Source organism: Myotis brandtii, unplaced genomic scaffold (genome assembly GCF_000412655.1).
Source record: "Myotis brandtii unplaced genomic scaffold, ASM41265v1 scaffold546, whole genome shotgun sequence".
NCBI classification, from domain to species: Eukaryota; Metazoa; Chordata; class Mammalia; order Chiroptera; family Vespertilionidae; genus Myotis; species Myotis brandtii.
Window position 1 is genome coordinate 2,402,161 of NW_005370016.1, and position 6,158 is coordinate 2,408,318.

A 6,158-nucleotide genomic window follows, 5' to 3' on the forward strand; every position below is an offset into this window, starting at 1 on the left:
GGGACATGCTGCTGGCCAATAAGGTGCCAGCTGCTGCCCGTGCTGGTGCCATGGCCCCGTGTGAAGTCACTGTGCCAGCCCAGAACACTGGTCTGGGGCCAGAGAAGACCTCCTTCTTCCAGGCTCTAGGCATCACCACTAAAATCTCCAGGGGCACCATTGAAATCCTGAGTGATGTACAGCTGATTAAGACTGGAGACAAAGTGGGAGCCAGCGAAGCCCACCTACTGAACATGCTGAACATCTCCCCCTTCTCCTTTGGGCTGATCATCCAGCAGGTGTTTGACAATGGCAGCATCTACAACCCAGAAGCGCTTGACATCACAGAGGAATCTCTGCATTGCCGCTTCCTAGAGGGTGTCACAATGTTGACAGCGTATGCCTTCAGATTGGTTACCCAATTGTTGTGTCAGTACCCCATTCTATCATCAATGATACAAGCGAATTCTGGCTTTGTCTGTGGAGACTGATTACACCTTCCCACTTGCTGAAAAGGTAAAGGCCTTCTTGGCTGAACCATCTGCTTTTGTAGCTGCTGCCTCTGTGGCCGCCACCACCACTGCTGCTCCTGCTGCTGCTGCAGCCCCAGCCAAGGTTGAAGCAAAGGAAGAGTTGGAGGAGTCGAATGAGGATATGGGATTTAGTCTTTTTGATTAATTACCAAAAAGCAACCAGCTCAGCCAGCTCTATTTGAGAAACAAGGCCAGCAGTTAGGAGCCAGTGGTCCCGGACTGTGAGAGGGATGTCCGACTGCTGGTTCAGGGATTGGGCCTAAACTGGCAGTCGGACATCCCCCGAGGGAGTCCCAGATTGGAAAGGGTTCAGGGCGGGCTGAGGGACACCCCTCCACCCCCGCACAAATTTCATGCACCGGGCCACTAGTATATTTATAAACTACTTGGAGTTCTGGGAATTGATCAAAACTCCAAATAGTTTACTAGTACCAGGTTATAGAATAAGCAGAAGAGAAGCATGAGATGCTGCTGAAAATAGTAGTAGCTAGAAATGGTGTATCATGGGCCATAATAAATAGGTAAAAATTCAGTTTTTATGTAGTAAGCAATAACTGAATAGTTGAGAGTAGAGAGAATAGGAGGCCAACAGTTTAAGGACCACTTTATTAACTTAGAACAGGTATAGGCAATCTTTTTTATTACAAGGCCAGATAGTAAATATTTTAAGCTTTGTAATAAGAGAGCCAAAATTCAGGATGTTATGCTAACCCTTGATCTTAGGGATGAAGCTAAAAGCCTGAAATAAGGTAACAGTTGCTGGAGAGGTAGATGTAATTGTAGTAAAGACTCAGACTGGATTCAGAATATATTAGTAGCCCAAGTTTTAACATTTTGTGATTGATTGGGTATGGAGCTTGGGTAAGAAAGAAGATCTGCAGTGCCTCTGAGGTTGCCTGTCATGTGAGGTACTGCTCCTCTCCTCTACCCACCCATGTGTATGCACAGACATACACACATACACACTTGAAACAAAAGATTTCAGAAGGTGGTAAAGTTAGTTTTCATTGGTTTATCTTTGACATTTGTAGAAGTTTCTCAAGTACTTTTGAAATACCTCTCTTCTGTTCTGGCCTCAATGATGTTTGGTTTTCTGTCAAACTCTGACACTTAACATATGTGTAGTTTAAAATACATACAACCAAGGTCCTTTCCATATTTATTTAATACTGAATCAAATCAAATATAGTAAAAAGAGGTGGCAAAGTGCAGAGAAACTACATTCAAAGAACTTGGCCATGATATAACTAATATAAAGAAAATAAGGGGACACACACACACACACACACACACACACACACAACTACCTTCTTTAATCATAAAATGAAGCATCTGAGATATTAAAGAGAAATCCTTATGGGTCAGGACAAAAATCAGAATTTGTAATAGTGGCGTTTGTTGATTCAAAGTGACCAGGAGATGGGCTTTTAATGGGTCTGGCTTTGCTGATTTGTGGGAGAGTGTTTACAAATCTTGAGCCCTTCTGCAGGGCAGAAAGCTAAATTGGAAACTCCAACATTTGACATATATTCTCAAGGGCCAATAACTTCAGGGGATGAACTTAAAAAATGAAATTTTCTGTGAAGGGTCTTATCTATACTAATAAAAGCCTTGGGGGCGATCAGACCAGCAAGGGAGGGCAGTTGGGGACAATCAGGATGGCAGGGGAGTGGTTAGGCATCAATCAGGCTGGCAGGGGGGCAGTTAGAGGGCAATCAGGCAGGCAGGCAGGCAGGCGAGCAGTTAGGAGCCAGTGGTCCCGGATTGTGAGAGGGATGTCCGACTGCTGGTTCAGGGATTGGGCCTAAACTGGCAGTCGGACATCCCCCGAGGGAGTCCCAGATTGGAAAGGGTTCAGGGCGGGCTGAGGGACACCCCTCCACCCCCGCACAAATTTCATGCACCGGGCCACTAGTATATTTATAAACTACTTGGAGTTCTGGGAATTGATCAAAACTCCAAATAGTTTACTAGTACCAGGTTATAGAATAAGCAGAAGAGAGAAGCATGAGATGCTGCTGAAAATAGTAGTAGCTAGAAATGGTGTATCATGGGCCATAATAAATAACTAAAAATTCAGTTTTTAAGTAGTAAGCAATAACTGAATAGTTGAGAGTGGAGAGAATAGGAGGCCAAAAGTTTAAGGACCACTTTATTAACTTAGGACAGGTATAGGCAATCTTTTTATTACAAGGCCAGATAGTAAATATTTTAAGCTTTGTAATAAAAGAGCCAAAATTCAGGATGTTATGCTAACCCTGATCTTAGGGATGAAGCTAAAAGCCTGAAATAAGGTAACAGTTGCTGGAGAGGTAGATGTAATTGTAGTAAAGACTCAGACTGGATTCAGAATATATTAGTAGCCCAAGTTTTAACATTTTGTGATTGATTGGGTATGGAGCTTGGGTAAGAAAGAAGATCTGCAGTGCTTCTGAGGTTTCCTGTCATGTGAGGTACTACCTCTCCTCCACCCACCCACGTGCATGCACACACATACACACATATACACTTAAAACAAAAGATTTCAGAAGGTGGTAAAGTTAGTTTTCATTGGTTTATCTTTGACATTTGTAGAAGTTTCTCAAGTACTTTTGAAATACCTCTCTTCTGTTCTGGCCTCAATGATGTTTGGTTTTCTGTCAAACTCTGACACTTAACATATGTGTAGTTTAAAATACATACCACCAAGGTTCCTTCCATATTTATTTAATTCTGAATCAAATCAAATATAGTAAAAAGTGGTGGCAAAGTGCATAGAAACTACATTCAAAGAACTTGGCCATGATATAATTAATATAAAGAAAATAAGGGCACACACACACACACACACACACACACACACACACACACACACAACTACCTTCTTTAACCATAAAATGAAGCATCTGAGATATTAAAGAGAAATCCTTATGGGTCAGGACAAAAATCAGAATTTGTAATAGTGGCATTTGTTGATTCAAAGTGACCAGGAGATGGGCTTTTAATGGGTCTGGCTTTGCTGATTTGTGGGAGAGTGTTTACAAATCTTGAGCCCTTCTGCAGGGCAGAAAGCTAAATTGGAAACTCCAACATTTGACATATATTCTCAAGGGCCAATAACTTCAGGGGATGAACTTAAAAAATTTTCTGACCTAATTAGGAACTGATGGTGACACTAGCTTACTTCTCTGGAGAAATCTCTGACACAATTGTGCTGAAAATTCTATGGAATAAAGCATTCCTTAATTGGCATGATACCTATAATGCTCCCAACTTGAATGTCACAGCGATTAAGTCTGGAAATCCCTGTGTCCCCCACTCATAAGCACCTTTAAGAGTAATCTACACACACCATGTTATAAGCAGAAAGCAGGAAACAGGTGAGTTGGCACATTACTTCTGAAGGCTGAGAGTTTCTAATGCATTTGAAGGTTCCCTCACATGGATATACTTTTCCTTCTGTTAATTCAGAGTATATGGAAGGTGAGGGATGAAGCATCCCTATTCCTCACACAAACTCAGCTTCTTTTCCCCAATCTTCTGGTGTGTGATTGTCATTTTCAGAAAATGTTGGAAGAGAGAAGACTTCCTATTCAGATATTATCTGCTGTCTTTTTCTCACTGGTGTTGTTACCATAACTTATTCAGATCATTTTCAGTTGGCTCAACTTGATTATTTAAGCTAGCAATTCTCTAACTCAGCATTATCTAAACTTGTTCTGTGCTGAACTATGTACCCCCCAAGATTCATATACTAAAGCCATAACCCCCAATACCTCACAACATTACTGTACTTAGAGACTGCGTTTTTAAAGAGGTGATTAAGCTAAAATGAGGCCATTTGAGTGGGCCCTAATTCAATCTGACAGGTGTCTTTATAAGAAATGGAGAGAAGAGACACTAAACAGAGGTAAGTACCGAGTAAAGACCAGGTGAGAAAATAGCAAAAAGTCAGCCATCTGAAAGCCAAGGATAGAGGCCTCATGAGATAGTAACCCTACTAATATCTTGATCTTGGACTTCCAGCCTCCAGATCTGTGAGAAAATAAATTTCTGTTGTTGAAGCCAGCCAGTTTGTGATATTTTGTTCTGGAAGCTCTAGCAAACCAATAAAACTGGGAACTTGTTACAAACACAAAGTCTTGGGCCCATGTAAAATCTATTGAGTCAGAAACTCCAAAGATAGGGCCCAGTTATTTTTATTTTATCAAGATTTCCAGGTGATTCTGATACATACTAAAGTTTGAGAACTACTGATTTACTTTATAGTTGAAGAATTAATGAATTGGTACAATCTCTAAATTAATTAATTGCAGCAAAGTTCATAAAGGTTCTCATTTTATTATCAGTATCACTACTTATTTATCTTTCCTGATATGCCAATAAATGTTCCCAGGGGATCAAATGCATATTATATACCCAGATTGTTTATGAGGAATTAAGAAACAAATACAAAACACTCCAACACCCAAATGCAAAGATTTGTCAATAAAAAAAGAAAGACTGAGAATATATTATGAAAACTAATAACATGAGCTGTAAGGAATTAATTTATATTAACCTTGTTTGTATTTGGAGACTGATGAAGGAGAGGAGAAGCTAGGGGATAGAGGTGGCTCAACCTGCTAGGGAGTTTATGCTTTTATATATTGCACAAAATAAGAAAGGAGCAACAGTATACTAAATCATGATATAGCTTCTGCAAGAAGTTGCGAGAATAAAAGAAAAATGAGAACCAACTGAAAGAGCTCCCAAAGGCCAAAGTTGAAACAATTGTAGTAAAAACATAGTATGAATTACAATCCAAATGATAAAATAAATATCCATGAGTCCATAGTCCATATTGATATAAATAAATGATTGAATGAATAAATAAGTAAATGAGAGACAATAGACAAATTTCCCATGCAGAGGAATTCCAAATAATTTCAGTAGATCTTGGCCCTTAAGCAGGTAGAGCACAACTTCCCATTCCTGAAGTGTGGGCTGCTCATGGGACTTCCATCCAAAGAGAACGGTGTGGAAAGGGGAAGATAGTGATTTTTACAGCTACTTGACAAATAATGACGAAAACTCAGTCAAGCAAACAAGATGAACATCAATATTGATAAGCCACATTGACAGTATGTACCCTTGTTAGAATGTGATGGGGATGATGTTTTACCTCCATGGTCTTCTTCCAAAAGTCATAACCCAAGAATTATGAGGTAACATCAAATGAATAACAACTGAAGGACACTCTATGAAATAACAAAACAGTATTCCTCAAAATTGTCAAAGCATAAAAAAAGGGAAGTCTGAGAAAGTGTCATGGCCAAAGGAATCTAAAGAGAAATGATGACTAAATGTCATGAGGTATCTGGATCAGATCATGGAATCAAGAAAGGACATTAGATTAAAATCTAAGATATTAAAAAATAAGGAAATCTAATGCATAGCTTTGGCTAATAAAATGTACCAATATTGATTCATTATTGTGAAAAATGTACCTTCTACACTAATAAAAGAGAAACATGGTAATTGGCGTACGACCGCTACCCTTTTCATTGGCTAATCAGTGAGTATATGCAAATTAACTGTCAGCCAAGATGGCAGCCGGCAGCCAGGCACTGAAGCGAGCACGAGGCTTGCTTGCTGCAGACTCCAACGTTCACCGCCTCACTTGCC

The 6,158-nt window shown here is 40.0% G+C and overlaps 1 pseudogene; it reads left to right on the forward strand.

Moving 5' to 3' along the window:
* Positions 1-672, forward strand: part of LOC102239252 — a 1,396-nt pseudogene extending 724 nt beyond the window's left edge.
* The last annotated feature ends 5,486 nt before the right edge of the window (positions 673-6,158 follow it).